Below are 18,653 nucleotides of genomic sequence, written 5' to 3' on the forward strand. Positions count from 1 at the left end.
TTTTAAAGCAGATTTATTTATTTCATTACAAAGTCAGATATACAGAGAAGAGAAGAGACAGAGAGGAAGATCTTCCATCTGATGATTCACTCCCCAACGGAGCCGCAACGGCCGGTGCGTGCCGATCCAAAGCCGGGAACCTGGAACTTCTTCTGGGTCTGCCACGAGGGTGCAGGGTCCCAAAGCTTTGGGCCGTCCTCGACTGCTTTCCCAGGCCACAAGCAGGGAGCTGGATGGGAAGTGGAGCCGCCGCCGGGATTAGAACCGGTGCCCATATGGGATCCCAGTGCGTTCAAGTTGAGGACTTTAGCCGCTAGGCTACGGTGCCGGGCCCCAAGCTGCCCTTTCTACCCCTGGTCGGCTCAGGCCCTCTGAGCTCTAGACAGCCCAACCCGAGCCATCCTAGCGTCGTGTGGGGGTCCCGAACAGTATTCCGGGGCACGTGTTGTTGGAAGATCAGGGCTCCAATGCTGAACAGCCCACATACCAAGGCCTGGGAGGGGAGGAGGTAGATTGGGGCCTAGCATCAGCGTGGGCCTGTGAGATAGGAAGTGTCAGGGTGCCTTTAATAGCAGGGTACTTAAAGAAGCCTGGGAGGTGGAATACCAAGTCAGCGTGCCCACAGGCCCTCTGGGAGCTGGAGTCCTAAGTCAGCGTGCCCCAGAGGCCCTCTGGGAGTTGGAGTCCTACGTCAGCGTCCCCAGAGGCCCTCTGGGAGTTGGAGTCCTACGTCAACGTACCCAGAGGCCCTCTGGGAGTTGGAGTCCCACGCCTGCGTCCCCAGAGGCCCTCTGGGAGCTGGTGTTACACAAGCCGACTGGGGTTGTACTTTGCCAGATCAGGTCCCCGGAAACCTTACCGCCACCCCCATTCCTCGAAGAGCACCCTGAGATGCAGGCTCCGGGAGTTCTTTGGCAAGTGGAGCAGCTCCCCGATGGGCTGCCAAGAGGGCTTCATGGATTTTTTTTTTTTATTTCAAAGTCAGATATACAGAGAGGAAGATCTTCCATCTGATGATTCACTCCCCAACTGAGCCCCAACGGCCGGTGCGTGCCGATCCAAAGCCGGGAACCCGGAACCTCTTCTGGGTCTGCCACGAGGGTGCAGGGTCCCAAAGCTTTGGGCCGTCCTCGACTGCTTTCCCAGGCCACAAGCAGGGAGCTGGATGGGAAGTGGAGCCACTGGGATTAGAACCGGTGCCCATATGGGATCCCAGTGCGTTCCAGGTGAGGACTTTAGCCGCTAGGCTACGGCGTCGGGTCCCAAGCTGCCCTTTCTACCCCTGGTCGGCTCAGGCCTTCTGAGCTCTAGACAGCCCAACCCGAGCCATCCTAGCGTCGTGTGGGGGTCCCGGACAGTATTCCGGGGCATGTGTTGTTGGAAGATCAGGGCTCCAAGGCCGAACAGCCGCTAGGCCACGCTGATGGGCCCCGGCTCCATGTATTTTTGCATGTGTGGGGTGGCGGTTAGGGTGATGTGATACACTACTCGGCCTTCCTCGGCCTAGCTGGGTGGTGTTTGGGCATGTGGGCTCCTAAGGCAGGAGCAGGTGGATGGAGAAGTAGGCACCAGAGGTCAGCAGCCATCTGCAATAGGAAGTCCCAGGCCCCAGCTGCTGCGGAGAGCACCCTGCAACATGCAGCCCTGCTGCCCAGCACATCTGATGATGGCCGGCGAGCCACCAAGCCACCAAGGCCCGCACAAGGGAGGGCTTTCAGGGCCTATGCTGCCTGCACACGACAGGGTGCACAAAGCTGCCCTTTCTACCTCCAGCTAGCACTTGAGGGGTCAGCCATCCCTGTCATGTGCTTTGGAGGCAGGAATTTGGCCTCACAGCCTCCAGCCAGATGCTGCTGCCCTCTTGTTCGCCAGGGAGTACTTCACCCTCCTCCAGGGATCCTTCTGGATTCAAGACTCTTTCTCCTGCTGGTCAGCTGTGGACCGTCGGCTGCCGCTGATGTGCCACCTTCCACAAGACATCCCAACAGCTGACGTCTGTTTTTCACAGAGGTCCTTCTCCCCAGGACAGGTAGAGTAGCAACATGCCTGGATCTCTCGTCTGTAGCGGCTGCTCTCACAGCACGCAACGGCATAAGTTGTGCAAGCCATGGGGACAGGCACCTTCAGCAGCCTGGTGAAGGAGCTGCTGAAGGGTCCAGCAAGGGTTGGTGTGGTGTGGTGTGGTGTGGTGTGGTGTGGTGTGTTGGTGCGGGGTATTGTCCGAATGGGTCAAGCCTCAGCCTGAGAGGCGGATGGCCTGTATGGGTACTGCTTCGAATCCTGGGTGCTTCCCCTGCAGTCCAGCTCCCTGCCGATCCTCCTGGGAGAGCAGCGGAGGATGCTGCCAGGGCTTGTGCCCCTTTGCCGCTGTACCCCTGTGGCCCTGTGGCCCTGTGGGAGATCTGGAGGAAGCTCCTGGTTCCTGGGCTTGTCCTGACCCAGCCACAGCTGTCTCTGGTGGTGGTCCTTGGGGAAGTGAGCCAGCAGATGCCAGAAAGCTTGCTGTCTCTCCCTCTCTGTTCCTGTGTGCTTCCAAGCAAAGGGGGCAGAGGGAGGCCGGAGGGAGGAAGGAAAAGACAGAAAGCTGCCGGCCTCCTGTGCGAGGGAGCATGCTGTGTGCTGTGTGCTGTGCTGTGGCTCTAGACTGCTTTTGTCTGTCAATGCAGACCGCCAGGGCATGCGTAGGGCTTCCGGTCATGGGTCTTGTGTGCAAGCTCTAAAAAGAGTGTCCTTGAGAGTGAATGCCTCTCTGAGCTGGAGCTGGGCTGCTTCCCTTGATTTGGCAGGAGAGCCTGGGATGAGCGTCCTGCAGTGAGTGCTGGTGGCCACGAGAGGGCGCGCAAAGCTGCCCTTTTTTTTTTTTTTTTTTTAAGCAGATTTATTTATTTCATTACAAAGTCAGATATACAGAGAAGAGAAGAGACAGAGAGGAAGATCTTCCATCTGATGATTCACTCCCCAACGGAGCCGCAACGGCCGGTGCGTGCCGATCCAAAGCCGGGAACCTGGAACTTCTTCTGGGTCTGCCACGAGGGTGCAGGGTCCCAAAGCTTTGGGCCGTCCTCGACTGCTTTCCCAGGCCACAAGCAGGGAGCTGGATGGGAAGTGGAGCCGCCGCCGGGATTAGAACCGGTGCCCATATGGGATCCCAGTGCGTTCAAGTTGAGGACTTTAGCCGCTAGGCTACGGTGCCGGGCCCCAAGCTGCCCTTTCTACCCCTGGTCGGCTCAGGCCCTCTGAGCTCTAGACAGCCCAACCCGAGCCATCCTAGCGTCGTGTGGGGGTCCCGAACAGTATTCCGGGGCACGTGTTGTTGGAAGATCAGGGCTCCAATGCTGAACAGCCCACATACCAAGGCCTGGGAGGGGAGGAGGTAGATTGGGGCCTAGCATCAGCGTGGGCCTGTGAGATAGGAAGTGTCAGGGTGCCTTTAATAGCAGGGTACTTAAAGAAGCCTGGGAGGTGGAATACCAAGTCAGCGTGCCCACAGGCCCTCTGGGAGCTGGAGTCCTAAGTCAGCGTGCCCCAGAGGCCCTCTGGGAGTTGGAGTCCTACGTCAGCGTCCCCAGAGGCCCTCTGGGAGTTGGAGTCCTACGTCAACGTACCCAGAGGCCCTCTGGGAGTTGGAGTCCCACGCCTGCGTCCCCAGAGGCCCTCTGGGAGCTGGTGTTACACAAGCCGACTGGGGTTGTACTTTGCCAGATCAGGTCCCCGGAAACCTTACCGCCACCCCCATTCCTCGAAGAGCACCCTGAGATGCAGGCTCCGGGAGTTCTTTGGCAAGTGGAGCAGCTCCCCGATGGGCTGCCAAGAGGGCTTCATGGATTTTTTTTTTTTATTTCAAAGTCAGATATACAGAGAGGAGGAGAGACAGAGAGGAAGATCTTCCATCTGATGATTCACTCCCCAACGGAGCCGCAACGGCCGGTGCGTGCCGATCCAAAGCCGGGAACCCGGAACCTCTTCTGGGTCTGCCACGAGGGTGCAGGGTCCCAAAGCTTTGGGCCGTCCTCGACTGCTTTCCCAGGCCACAAGCAGGGAGCTGGATGGGAAGTGGAGCCACTGGGATTAGAACCGGTGCCCATATGGGATCCCAGTGCGTTCCAGGTGAGGACTTTAGCCGCTAGGCTACGGCGTCGGGTCCCAAGCTGCCCTTTCTACCCCTGGTCAGCTCAGGCCTTCTGAGCTCTAGACAGCCCAACCCGAGCCATCCTAGCGTCGTGTGGGGGTCCCGGACAGTATTCCGGGGCATGTGTTGTTGGAAGATCAGGGCTCCAAGGCCGAACAGCCGCTAGGCCACGCTGATGGGCCCCGGCTCCATGTATTTTTGCATGTGTGGGGTGGCGGTTAGGGTGATGTGATACACTACTCGGCCTTCCTCGGCCTAGCTGGGTGGTGTTTGGGCATGTGGGCTCCTAAGGCAGGAGCAGGTGGATGGAGAAGTAGGCACCAGAGGTCAGCAGCCATCTGCAATAGGAAGTCCCAGGCCCCAGCTGCTGCGGAGAGCACCCTGCACCATGCAGCCCTGCTGCCCAGCACATCTGATGATGGCCGGCGAGCCACCAAGCCACCAAGGCCCGCACAAGGGAGGGCTTTCAGGGCCTATGCTGCCTGCACACGACAGGGTGCACAAAGCTGCCCTTTCTACCTCCAGCTAGCACTTGAGGGGTCAGCCATCCCTGTCATGTGCTTTGGAGGCAGGAATTTGGCCTCACAGCCTCCAGCCAGATGCTGCTGCCCTCTTGTTCGCCAGGGAGTACTTCACCCTCCTCCAGGGATCCTTCTGGATTCAAGACTCTTTCTCCTGCTGGTCAGCTGTGGACCGTCGGCTGCCGCTGATGTGCCACCTTCCACAAGACATCCCAACAGCTGACGTCTGTTTTTCACAGAGGTCCTTCTCCCCAGGACAGGTAGAGTAGCAACATGCCTGGATCTCTCGTCTGTAGCGGCTGCTCTCACAGCACGCAACGGCATAAGTTGTGCAAGCCATGGGGACAGGCACCTTCAGCAGCCTGGTGAAGGAGCTGCTGAAGGGTCCAGCAAGGGTTGGTGTGGTGTGGTGTGGTGTGGTGTTGTGTGGTGTGTTGGTGCGGGGTATTGTCCGAATGGGTCAAGCCTCAGCCTGAGAGGCGGATGGCCTGTATGGGTACTGCTTCGAATCCTGGGTGCTTCCCCTGCAGTCCAGCTCCCTGCCGATCCTCCTGGGAGAGCAGCGGAGGATGCTGCCAGGGCTTGTGCCCCTTTGCCGCTGTACCCCTGTGGCCCTGTGGCCCTGTGGGAGATCTGGAGGAAGCTCCTGGTTCCTGGGCTTGTCCTGACCCAGCCACAGCTGTCTCTGGTGGTGGTCCTTGGGGAAGTGAGCCAGCAGATGCCAGAAAGCTTGCTGTCTCTCCCTCTCTGTTCCTGTGTGCTTCCAAGCAAAGGGGGCAGAGGGAGGCCGGAGGGAGGAAGGAAAAGACAGAAAGCTGCCGGCCTCCTGTGCGAGGGAGCATGCTGTGTGCTGTGTGCTGTGCTGTGGCTCTAGACTGCTTTTGTCTGTCAATGCAGACCGCCAGGGCGTGCGTAGGGCTTCCGGTCATGGGTCTTGTGTGCAAGCTCTAAAAAGAGTGTCCTTGAGAGTGAATGCCTCTCTGAGCTGGAGCTGGGCTGCTTCCCTTGATTTGGCAGGAGAGCCTGGGATGAGCGTCCTGCAGTGAGTGCTGGTGGCCACGAGAGGGCGCGCAAAGCTGCCTTTTTTTTTTTTTTTTAAAGCAGATTTATTTATTTCATTACAAAGTCAGATATACAGAGAAGAGAAGAGACAGAGAGGAAGATCTTCCATCTGATGATTCACTCCCCAACGGAGCCGCAACGGCCGGTGCGTGCCGATCCAAAGCCGGGAACCTGGAACTTCTTCTGGGTCTGCCACGAGGGTGCAGGGTCCCAAAGCTTTGGGCCGTCCTCGACTGCTTTCCCAGGCCACAAGCAGGGAGCTGGATGGGAAGTGGAGCCGCCGCCGGGATTAGAACCGGTGCCCATATGGGATCCCAGTGCGTTCAAGTTGAGGACTTTAGCCGCTAGGCTACGGTGCCGGGCCCCAAGCTGCCCTTTCTACCCCTGGTCGGCTCAGGCCCTCTGAGTTCTAGACAGCCCAACCCGAGCCATCCTAGCGTCGTGTGGGGGTCCCGAACAGTATTCCGGGGCACGTGTTGTTGGAAGATCAGGGCTCCAATGCTGAACAGCCCACATACCAAGGCCTGGGAGGGGAGGAGGTAGATTGGGGCCTAGCATCAGTGTGGGCCTGTGAGATAGGAAGTGTCAGGGTGCCTTTAATAGCAGGGTGCTTAAAGAAGCCTGGGAGGTGGAATACCACGTCAGCGTGCCCACAGGCCCTCTGGGCTCTGGCTTCCTATGTCAGCGTGCCCCAGAGGCACTCTGGGAGTTGGAGTCCTACGTCAGCGTCCCCAGAGGCCCTCTGGGAGTTGGAGTCCTACGTCAACGTACCCAGAGGCCCTCTGGGAGTTGGAGTCCCACGCCTGTGTCCCCAGAGGCCCTCTGGGAGCTGGTGTTACACAAGCCGACTGGGGTTGTACTTTGCCAGATCAGGTCCCCGGAAACCTTACCGCCACCTCCATTCCTCGAAGAGCACCCTGAGATGCAGGCTCCGGGAGTTCTTTGGCAAGTGGAGCAGCTCCCCGATGGGCTGCCAAGAGGGCTTCATGGATTTTTTTTTTTATTTCAAAGTCAGATATACAGAGAGGAGGAGAGACAGAGAGGAAGATCTTCCATCTGATGATTCACTCCCCAACTGAGCCCCAACGGCCGGTGCGTGCCGATCCAAAGCCGGGAACCCGGAACCTCTTCTGGGTCTCCCACGAGGGTGCAGGGTCCCAAAGCTTTGGGCCGTCCTCGACTGCTTTCCCAGGCCACAAGCAGGGAGCTGGATGGGAAGTGGAGCCGCCGCCGGGATTAGAACCGGTGCCCATATGGGATCCCAGTGCGTTCCAGGTGAGGACTTTAGCCGCTAGGCTACGGCGCCGGGTCCCAAGCTGCCCTTTCTACCCCTGGTCGGCTCAGGCCTTCTGAGCTCTAGACAGCCCAACCCGAGCCATCCTAGCGTCGTGTGGGGGTCCCGGACAGTATTCCGGGGCATGTGTTGTTGGAAGATCAGGGCTCCAAGGCCGAACAGCCGCTAGGCCACGCTGATGGGCCCCGGCTCCATGTATTTTTGCATGTGTGGGGTGGCGGTTAGGGTGATGTGATACACTACTCGGCCTTCCTCGGCCTAGCTGGGTGGTGTTTGGGCATGTGGGCTCCTAAGGCAGGAGCAGGTGGATGGAGAAGTAGGCACCAGAGGTCAGCAGCCATCTGCAATAGGAAGTCCCAGGCCCCAGCTGCTGCGGAGAGCACCCTGCAACATGCAGCCCTGCTGCCCAGCACATCTGATGATGGCCGGCGAGCCACCAAGCCACCAAGGCCCGCACAAGGGAGGGCTTTCAGGGCCTATGCTGCCTGCACACGACAGGGTGCACAAAGCTGCCCTTTCTACCTCCAGCTAGCACTTGAGGGGTCAGCCATCCCTGTCATGTGCTTTGGAGGCAGGAATTTGGCCTCACAGCCTCCAGCCAGATGCTGCTGCCCTCTTGTTCGCCAGGGAGTACTTCACCCTCCTCCAGGGATCCTTCTGGATTCAAGACTCTTTCTCCTGCTGGTCAGCTGTGGACCGTCGGCTGCTGCTGATGTGCCACCTTCCACAAGACATCCCAACAGCTGACGTCTGTTTTTCACAGAGGTCCTTCTCCCCAGGACAGGTAGAGTAGCAACATGCCTGGATCTCTCGTCTGTAGCGGCTGCTCTCACAGCACGCAACGGCATAAGTTGTGCAAGCCATGGGGACAGGCACCTTCAGCAGCCTGGTGAAGGAGCTGCTGAAGGGTCCAGCAAGGGTTGGTGTGGTGTGGTGTGGTGTGGTGTGGTGTGTTGGTGCGGGGTATTGTCCGAATGGGTCAAGCCTCAGCCTGAGAGGCGGATGGCCTGTATGGGTACTGCTTCGAATCCTGGGTGCTTCCCCTGCAGTCCAGCTCCCTGCCGATCCTCCTGGGAGAGCAGCGGAGGATGCTGCCAGGGCTTGTGCCCCTTTGCCGCTGTACCCCTGTGGCCCTGTGGCCCTGTGGGAGATCTGGAGGAAGCTCCTGGTTCCTGGGCTTGTCCTGACCCAGCCACAGCTGTCTCTGGTGGTGGTCCTTGGGGAAGTGAGCCAGCAGATGCCAGAAAGCTTGCTGTCTCTCCCTCTCTGTTCCTGTGTGCTTCCAAGCAAAGGGGGCAGAGGGAGGCCGGAGGGAGGAAGGAAAAGACAGAAAGCTGCCGGCCTCCTGTGCGAGGGAGCATGCTGTGTGCTGTGTGCTGTGCTGTGGCTCTAGACTGCTTTTGTCTGTCAATGCAGACCGCCAGGGCGTGCGTAGGGCTTCCGGTCATGGGTCTTGTGTGCAAGCTCTAAAAAGAGTGTCCTTGAGAGTGAATGCCTCTCTGAGCTGGAGCTGGGCTGCTTCCCTTGATTTGGCAGGAGAGCCTGGGATGAGCGTCCTGCAGTGAGTGCTGGTGGCCACGAGAGGGCGCGCAAAGCTGCCCTTTTTTTTTTTTTTTTAAAGCAGATTTATTTATTTCATTACAAAGTCAGATATACAGAGAAGAGAAGAGACAGAGAGGAAGATCTTCCATCTGATGATTCACTCCCCAACGGAGCCGCAACGGCCGGTGCGTGCCGATCCAAAGCCGGGAACCTGGAACTTCTTCTGGGTCTGCCACGAGGGTGCAGGGTCCCAAAGCTTTGGGCCGTCCTCGACTGCTTTCCCAGGCCACAAGCAGGGAGCTGGATGGGAAGTGGAGCCGCCGCCGGGATTAGAACCGGTGCCCATATGGGATCCCAGTGCGTTCAAGTTGAGGACTTTAGCCGCTAGGCTACGGTGCCGGGCCCCAAGCTGCCCTTTCTACCCCTGGTCGGCTCAGGCCCTCTGAGCTCTAGACAGCCCAACCCGAGCCATCCTAGCGTCGTGTGGGGGTCCCGAACAGTATTCCGGGGCACGTGTTGTTGGAAGATCAGGGCTCCAATGCTGAACAGCCCACATACCAAGGCCTGGGAGGGGAGGAGGTAGATTGGGGCCTAGCATCAGCGTGGGCCTGTGAGATAGGAAGTGTCAGGGTGCCTTTAATAGCAGGGTACTTAAAGAAGCCTGGGAGGTGGAATACCAAGTCAGCGTGCCCACAGGCCCTCTGGGAGCTGGAGTCCTAAGTCAGCGTGCCCCAGAGGCCCTCTGGGAGTTGGAGTCCTACGTCAGCGTCCCCAGAGGCCCTCTGGGAGTTGGAGTCCTACGTCAACGTACCCAGAGGCCCTCTGGGAGTTGGAGTCCCACGCCTGCGTCCCCAGAGGCCCTCTGGGAGCTGGTGTTACACAAGCCGACTGGGGTTGTACTTTGCCAGATCAGGTCCCCGGAAACCTTACCGCCACCCCCATTCCTCGAAGAGCACCCTGAGATGCAGGCTCCGGGAGTTCTTTGGCAAGTGGAGCAGCTCCCCGATGGGCTGCCAAGAGGGCTTCATGGATTTTTTTTTTTTATTTCAAAGTCAGATATACAGAGAGGAAGATCTTCCATCTGATGATTCACTCCCCAACTGAGCCCCAACGGCCGGTGCGTGCCGATCCAAAGCCGGGAACCCGGAACCTCTTCTGGGTCTGCCACGAGGGTGCAGGGTCCCAAAGCTTTGGGCCGTCCTCGACTGCTTTCCCAGGCCACAAGCAGGGAGCTGGATGGGAAGTGGAGCCACTGGGATTAGAACCGGTGCCCATATGGGATCCCAGTGCGTTCCAGGTGAGGACTTTAGCCGCTAGGCTACGGCGTCGGGTCCCAAGCTGCCCTTTCTACCCCTGGTCGGCTCAGGCCTTCTGAGCTCTAGACAGCCCAACCCGAGCCATCCTAGCGTCGTGTGGGGGTCCCGGACAGTATTCCGGGGCATGTGTTGTTGGAAGATCAGGGCTCCAAGGCCGAACAGCCGCTAGGCCACGCTGATGGGCCCCGGCTCCATGTATTTTTGCATGTGTGGGGTGGCGGTTAGGGTGATGTGATACACTACTCGGCCTTCCTCGGCCTAGCTGGGTGGTGTTTGGGCATGTGGGCTCCTAAGGCAGGAGCAGGTGGATGGAGAAGTAGGCACCAGAGGTCAGCAGCCATCTGCAATAGGAAGTCCCAGGCCCCAGCTGCTGCGGAGAGCACCCTGCAACATGCAGCCCTGCTGCCCAGCACATCTGATGATGGCCGGCGAGCCACCAAGCCACCAAGGCCCGCACAAGGGAGGGCTTTCAGGGCCTATGCTGCCTGCACACGACAGGGTGCACAAAGCTGCCCTTTCTACCTCCAGCTAGCACTTGAGGGGTCAGCCATCCCTGTCATGTGCTTTGGAGGCAGGAATTTGGCCTCACAGCCTCCAGCCAGATGCTGCTGCCCTCTTGTTCGCCAGGGAGTACTTCACCCTCCTCCAGGGATCCTTCTGGATTCAAGACTCTTTCTCCTGCTGGTCAGCTGTGGACCGTCGGCTGCCGCTGATGTGCCACCTTCCACAAGACATCCCAACAGCTGACGTCTGTTTTTCACAGAGGTCCTTCTCCCCAGGACAGGTAGAGTAGCAACATGCCTGGATCTCTCGTCTGTAGCGGCTGCTCTCACAGCACGCAACGGCATAAGTTGTGCAAGCCATGGGGACAGGCACCTTCAGCAGCCTGGTGAAGGAGCTGCTGAAGGGTCCAGCAAGGGTTGGTGTGGTGTGGTGTGGTGTGGTGTTGTGTGGTGTGTTGGTGCGGGGTATTGTCCGAATGGGTCAAGCCTCAGCCTGAGAGGCGGATGGCCTGTATGGGTACTGCTTCGAATCCTGGGTGCTTCCCCTGCAGTCCAGCTCCCTGCCGATCCTCCTGGGAGAGCAGCGGAGGATGCTGCCAGGGCTTGTGCCCCTTTGCCGCTGTACCCCTGTGGCCCTGTGGCCCTGTGGGAGATCTGGAGGAAGCTCCTGGTTCCTGGGCTTGTCCTGACCCAGCCACAGCTGTCTCTGGTGGTGGTCCTTGGGGAAGTGAGCCAGCAGATGCCAGAAAGCTTGCTGTCTCTCCCTCTCTGTTCCTGTGTGCTTCCAAGCAAAGGGGGCAGAGGGAGGCCGGAGGGAGGAAGGAAAAGACAGAAAGCTGCCGGCCTCCTGTGCGAGGGAGCATGCTGTGTGCTGTGTGCTGTGCTGTGGCTCTAGACTGCTTTTGTCTGTCAATGCAGACCGCCAGGGCATGCGTAGGGCTTCCGGTCATGGGTCTTGTGTGCAAGCTCTAAAAAGAGTGTCCTTGAGAGTGAATGCCTCTCTGAGCTGGAGCTGGGCTGCTTCCCTTGATTTGGCAGGAGAGCCTGGGATGAGCGTCCTGCAGTGAGTGCTGGTGGCCACGAGAGGGCGCGCAAAGCTGCCCTTTTTTTTTTTTTTTTTTTAAGCAGATTTATTTATTTCATTACAAAGTCAGATATACAGAGAAGAGAAGAGACAGAGAGGAAGATCTTCCATCTGATGATTCACTCCCCAACGGAGCCGCAACGGCCGGTGCGTGCCGATCCAAAGCCGGGAACCTGGAACTTCTTCTGGGTCTGCCACGAGGGTGCAGGGTCCCAAAGCTTTGGGCCGTCCTCGACTGCTTTCCCAGGCCACAAGCAGGGAGCTGGATGGGAAGTGGAGCCGCCGCCGGGATTAGAACCGGTGCCCATATGGGATCCCAGTGCGTTCAAGTTGAGGACTTTAGCCGCTAGGCTACGGTGCCGGGCCCCAAGCTGCCCTTTCTACCCCTGGTCGGCTCAGGCCCTCTGAGCTCTAGACAGCCCAACCCGAGCCATCCTAGCGTCGTGTGGGGGTCCCGAACAGTATTCCGGGGCACGTGTTGTTGGAAGATCAGGGCTCCAATGCTGAACAGCCCACATACCAAGGCCTGGGAGGGGAGGAGGTAGATTGGGGCCTAGCATCAGCGTGGGCCTGTGAGATAGGAAGTGTCAGGGTGCCTTTAATAGCAGGGTACTTAAAGAAGCCTGGGAGGTGGAATACCAAGTCAGCGTGCCCACAGGCCCTCTGGGAGCTGGAGTCCTAAGTCAGCGTGCCCCAGAGGCCCTCTGGGAGTTGGAGTCCTACGTCAGCGTCCCCAGAGGCCCTCTGGGAGTTGGAGTCCTACGTCAACGTCCCCAGAGGCCCTCTGGGAGTTGGAGTCCCACGCCTGCGTCCCCAGAGGCCCTCTGGGAGCTGGTGTTACACAAGCCGACTGGGGTTGTACTTTGCCAGATCAGGTCCCCGGAAACCTTACCGCCACCCCCATTCCTCGAAGAGCACCCTGAGATGCAGGCTCCGGGAGTTCTTTGGCAAGTGGAGCAGCTCCCCGATGGGCTGCCAAGAGGGCTTCATGGATTTTTTTTTTTTATTTCAAAGTCAGATATACAGAGAGGAGGAGAGACAGAGAGGAAGATCTTCCATCTGATGATTCACTCCCCAACTGAGCCCCAACGGCCGGTGCGTGCCGATCCAAAGCCGGGAACCCGGAACCTCTTCTGGGTCTGCCACGAGGGTGCAGGGTCCCAAAGCTTTGGGCCGTCCTCGACTGCTTTCCCAGGCCACAAGCAGGGAGCTGGATGGGAAGTGGAGCCACTGGGATTAGAACCGGTGCCCATATGGGATCCCAGTGCGTTCCAGGTGAGGACTTTAGCCGCTAGGCTACGGCGTCGGGTCCCAAGCTGCCCTTTCTACCCCTGGTCAGCTCAGGCCTTCTGAGCTCTAGACAGCCCAACCCGAGCCATCCTAGCGTCGTGTGGGGGTCCCGGACAGTATTCCGGGGCATGTGTTGTTGGAAGATCAGGGCTCCAAGGCCGAACAGCCGCTAGGCCACGCTGATGGGCCCCGGCTCCATGTATTTTTGCATGTGTGGGGTGGCGGTTAGGGTGATGTGATACACTACTCGGCCTTCCTCGGCCTAGCTGGGTGGTGTTTGGGCATGTGGGCTCCTAAGGCAGGAGCAGGTGGATGGAGAAGTAGGCACCAGAGGTCAGCAGCCATCTGCAATAGGAAGTCCCAGGCCCCAGCTGCTGCGGAGAGCACCCTGCAACATGCAGCCCTGCTGCCCAGCACATCTGATGATGGCCGGCGAGCCACCAAGCCACCAAGGCCCGCACAAGGGAGGGCTTTCAGGGCCTATGCTGCCTGCACACGACAGGGTGCACAAAGCTGCCCTTTCTACCTCCAGCTAGCACTTGAGGGGTCAGCCATCCCTGTCATGTGCTTTGGAGGCAGGAATTTGGCCTCACAGCCTCCAGCCAGATGCTGCTGCCCTCTTGTTCACCAGGGAGTACTTCACCCTCCTCCAGGGATCCTTCTGGATTCAAGACTCTTTCTCCTGCTGGTCAGCTGTGGACCGTCGGCTGCCGCTGATGTGCCACCTTCCACAAGACATCCCAACAGCTGACGTCTGTTTTTCACAGAGGTCCTTCTCCCCAGGACAGGTAGAGTAGCAACATGCCTGGATCTCTCGTCTGTAGCGGCTGCTCTCACAGCATGCAACGGCATAAGTTGTGCAAGCCATGGGGACAGGCACCTTCAGCAGCCTGGTGAAGGAGCTGCTGAAGGGTCCAGCAAGGGTTGGTGTGGTGTGGTGTGGTGTGGTGTTGTGTGGTGTGTTGGTGCGGGGTATTGTCCGAATGGGTCAAGCCTCAGCCTGAGAGGCGGATGGCCTGTATGGGTACTGCTTCGAATCCTGGGTGCTTCCCCTGCAGTCCAGCTCCCTGCCGATCCTCCTGGGAGAGCAGCGGAGGATGCTGCCAGGGCTTGTGCCCCTTTGCCGCTGTGCCCCTGTGGCCCTGTGGCCCTGTGGGAGATCTGGAGGAAGCTCCTGGTTCCTGGGCTTGTCCTGACCCAGCCACAGCTGTCTCTGGTGGTGGTCCTTGGGGAAGTGAGCCAGCAGATGCCAGAAAGCTTGCTGTCTCTCCCTCTCTGTTCCTGTGTGCTTCCAAGCAAAGGGGGCAGAGGGAGGCCGGAGGGAGGAAGGAAAAGACAGAAAGCTGCCGGCCTCCTGTGCGAGGGAGCATGCTGTGTGCTGTGGGCTGTGCTGTGGCTCTAGACTGCTTTTGTCTGTCAATGCAGACCGCCAGGGCGTGCGTAGGGCTTCCGGTCATGGGTCTTGTGTGCAAGCTCTAAAAAGAGTGTCCTTGAGAGTGAATGCCTCTCTGAGCTGGAGCTGGGCTGCTTCCCTTGATTTGGCAGGAGAGCCTGGGATGAGCGTCCTGCAGTGAGTGCTGGTGGCCACGAGAGGGCGCGTAATGCTGCCCTTTTTTTTTTTTTTTTTTTTTTTTAAGCAGATTTATTTATTTCATTACAAAGTCAGATATACAGAGAGGAGAAGAGACAGAGAGGAAGATCTTCCATCTGATGATTCACTCCCCAACGGAGCCGCAACGGCCGGTGCGTGCCGATCCAAAGCCGGGAACCTGGAACTTCTTCTGGGTCTGCCACGAGGGTGCAGGGTCCCAAAGCTTTGGGCCGTCCTCGACTGCTTTCCCAGGCCACAAGCAGGGAGCTGGATGGGAAGTGGAGCCGCCGCCGGGATTAGAACCGGTGCCCATATGGGATCCCAGTGCGTTCAAGTTGAGGACTTTAGCCGCTAGGCTACGGTGCCGGGCCCCAAGCTGCCCTTTCTACCCCTGGTCGGCTCAGGCCCTCTGAGCTCTAGACAGCCCAACCCGAGCCATCCTAGCGTCGTGTGGGGGTCCCGAACAGTATTCCGGGGCACGTGTTGTTGGAAGATCAGGGCTCCAATGCTGAACAGCCCACATACCAAGGCCTGGGAGGGGAGGAGGTAGATTGGGGCCTAGCATCAGCGTGGGCCTGTGAGATAGGAAGTGTCAGGGTGCCTTTAATAGCAGGGTACTTAAAGAAGCCTGGGAGGTGGAATACCAAGTCAGCGTGCCCCAGAGGCCCTCTGGGAGCTGGAGTCCTAAGTCAGCGTGCCCCAGAGGCCCTCTGGGAGTTGGAGTCCTACGTCAGCGTCCCCAGAGGCCCTCTGGGAGTTGGAGTCCTACGTCAACGTCCCCAGAGGCCCTCTGGGAGTTGGAGTCCCACGCCTGCGTCCCCAGAGGCCCTCTGGGAGCTGGTGTTACACAAGCCGACTGGGGTTGTACTTTGCCAGATCAGGTCCCCGGAAACCTTACCGCCACCCCCATTCCTCGAAGAGCACCCTGAGATGCAGGCTCCGGGAGTTCTTTGGCAAGTGGAGCAGCTCCCCGATGGGCTGCCAAGAGGGCTTCATGGATTTTTTTTTTTATTTCAAAGTCAGATATACAGAGAGGAGGAGAGACAGAGAGGAAGATCTTCCATCTGATGATTCACTCCCCAACGGAGCCGCAACGGCCGGTGCGTGCCGATCCAAAGCCGGGAACCCGGAACCTCTTCTGGGTCTGCCACGAGGGTGCAGGGTCCCAAAGCTTTGGGCCGTCCTCGACTGCTTTCCCAGGCCACAAGCAGGGAGCTGGATGGGAAGTGGAGCCACTGGGATTAGAACCGGTGCCCATATGGGATCCCAGTGCGTTCCAGGTGAGGACTTTAGCCGCTAGGCTACGGCGTCGGGTCCCAAGCTGCCCTTTCTACCCCTGGTCAGCTCAGGCCTTCTGAGCTCTAGACAGCCCAACCCGAGCCATCCTAGCGTCGTGTGGGGGTCCCGGACAGTATTCCGGGGCATGTGTTGTTGGAAGATCAGGGCTCCAAGGCCGAACAGCCGCTAGGCCACGCTGATGGGCCCCGGCTCCATGTATTTTTGCATGTGTGGGGTGGCGGTTAGGGTGATGTGATACACTACTCGGCCTTCCTCGGCCTAGCTGGGTGGTGTTTGGGCATGTGGGCTCCTAAGGCAGGAGCAGGTGGATGGAGAAGTAGGCACCAGAGGTCAGCAGCCATCTGCAATAGGAAGTCCCAGGCCCCAGCTGCTGCGGAGAGCACCCTGCACCATGCAGCCCTGCTGCCCAGCACATCTGATGATGGCCGGCGAGCCACCAAGCCACCAAGGCCCGCACAAGGGAGGGCTTTCAGGGCCTATGCTGCCTGCACACGACAGGGTGCACAAAGCTGCCCTTTCTACCTCCAGCTAGCACTTGAGGGGTCAGCCATCCCTGTCATGTGCTTTGGAGGCAGGAATTTGGCCTCACAGCCTCCAGCCAGATGCTGCTGCCCTCTTGTTCACCAGGGAGTACTTCACCCTCCTCCAGGGATCCTTCTGGATTCAAGACTCTTTCTCCTGCTGGTCAGCTGTGGACCGTCGGCTGCCGCTGATGTGCCACCTTCCACAAGACATCCCAACAGCTGACGTCTGTTTTTCACAGAGGTCCTTCTCCCCAGGACAGGTAGAGTAGCAACATGCCTGGATCTCTCGTCTGTAGCGGCTGCTCTCACAGCACGCAACGGCATAAGTTGTGCAAGCCATGGGGACAGGCACCTTCAGCAGCCTGGTGAAGGAGCTGCTGAAGGGTCCAGCAAGGGTTGGTGTGGTGTGGTGTGGTGTGGTGTTGTGTGGTGTGTTGGTGCGGGGTATTGTCCGAATGGGTCAAGCCTCAGCCTGAGAGGCGGATGGCCTGTATGGGTACTGCTTCGAATCCTGGGTGCTTCCCCTGCAGTCCAGCTCCCTGCCGATCCTCCTGGGAGAGCAGCGGAGGATGCTGCCAGGGGTTGTGCCCCTTTGCCGCTGTGCCCCTGTGGCCCTGTGGCCCTGTGGGAGATCTGGAGGAAGCTCCTGGTTCCTGGGCTTGTCCTGACCCAGCCACAGCTGTCTCTGGTGGTGGTCCTTGGGGAAGTGAGCCAGCAGATGCCAGAAAGCTTGCTGTCTCTCCCTCTCTGTTCCTGTGTGCTTCCAAGCAAAGGGGGCAGAGGGAGGCCGGAGGGAGGAAGGAAAAGACAGAAAGCTGCCGGCCTCCTGTGCGAGGGAGCATGCTGTGTGCTGTGGGCTGTGCTGTGGCTCTAGACTGCTTTTGTCTGTCAATGCAGACCGCCAGGGCGTGCGTAGGGCTTCCGGTCATGGGTCTTGTGTGCAAGCTCTAAAAAGAGTGTCCTTGAGAGTGAATGCCTCTCTGAGCTGGAGCTGGGCTGCTTCCCTTGATTTGGCAGGAGAGCCTGGGATGAGCGTCCTGCAGTGAGTGCTGGTGGCCACGAGAGGGCGCGTAATGCTGCCCTTTTTTTTTTTTTTTTTTTTTAAGCAGATTTATTTATTTCATTACAAAGTCAGATATACAGAGAGGAGAAGAGACAGAGAGGAAGATCTTCCATCTGATGATTCACTCCCCAACGGAGCCGCAACGGCCGGTGCGTGCCGATCCAAAGCCGGGAACCTGGAACTTCTTCTGGGTCTGCCACGAGGGTGCAGGGTCCCAAAGCTTTGGGCCGTCCTCGACTGCTTTCCCAGGCCACAAGCAGGGAGCTGGATGGGAAGTGGAGCCGCCGCCGGGATTAGAACCGGTGCCCATATGGGATCCCAGTGCGTTCAAGTTGAGGACTTTAGCCGCTAGGCTACGGTGCCGGGCCCCAAGCTGCCCTTTCTACCCCTGGTCGGCTCAGGCCCTCTGAGCTCTAGACAGCCCAACCCGAGCCATCCTAGCGTCGTGTGGGGGTCCCGAACAGTATTCCGGGGCACGTGTTGTTGGAAGATCAGGGCTCCAATGCTGAACAGCCCACATACCAAGGCCTGGGAGGGGAGGAGGTAGATTGGGGCCTAGCATCAGCGTGGGCCTGTGAGATAGGAAGTGTCAGGGTGCCTTTAATAGCAGGGTACTTAAAGAAGCCTGGGAGGTGGAATACCAAGTCAGCGTGCCCACAGGCCCTCTGGGAGCTGGAGTCCTAAGTCAGCGTGCCCCAGAGGCCCTCTGGGAGTTGGAGTCCTACGTCAGCGTCCCCAGAGGCCCTCTGGGAGTTGGAGTCCTACGTCAGTGTCCCCAGAGGCCCTCTGGGAGTTGGAGTCCCACGCCTGTGTCCCCAGAGGCCCTCTGGGAGCTGGTGTTACACAAGCCGACTGGGGTTGTACTTTGCCAGATCAGGTCCCCGGAAACCTTACCGCCACCCCCATTCCTCGAAGAGCACCCTGAGATGCAGGCTCCGGGAGTTCTTTGGCAAGTGGAGCAGCTCCCCGATGGGCTGCCAAGAGGGCTTCATGGATTTTTTTTTTTTTATTTCAAAGTCAGATATACAGAGAGGAGGAGAGACAGAGAGGAAGATCTTCCATCTGATGATTCACTCCCCAACTGAGCCCCAACGGCTGGTGCGTGCCGAATCAAAGCCGGGAACCCGGAACCTCTTCTGGGTCTCCCACGAGGGTGCAGGGTCCCAAAGCTTTGGGCCGTCCTAGACTGCTTTCCCAGGCCACAAGCAGGGAGCTGGATGGGAAGTGGAGCCGCCGCCGGGATTAGAACCGGTGCCCATATGGGATCCCAGTGCGTTCCAGGTGAGGACTTTAGCCGCTAGGCTACGGCGTCGGGTCCCAAGCTGCCCTTTCTACCCCTGGTCGGCTCAGGCCTTCTGAGCTCTAGACAGCCCAACCCGAGCCATCCTAGCGTCGTGTGGGGGTCCCGGACAGTATTCCGGGGCATGTGTTGTTG

The sequence above is a fragment of the Ochotona princeps genome, chromosome 1, assembly GCF_030435755.1.
Source record: "Ochotona princeps isolate mOchPri1 chromosome 1, mOchPri1.hap1, whole genome shotgun sequence".
In the NCBI taxonomy this organism is placed as follows: domain Eukaryota; kingdom Metazoa; phylum Chordata; class Mammalia; order Lagomorpha; family Ochotonidae; genus Ochotona; species Ochotona princeps.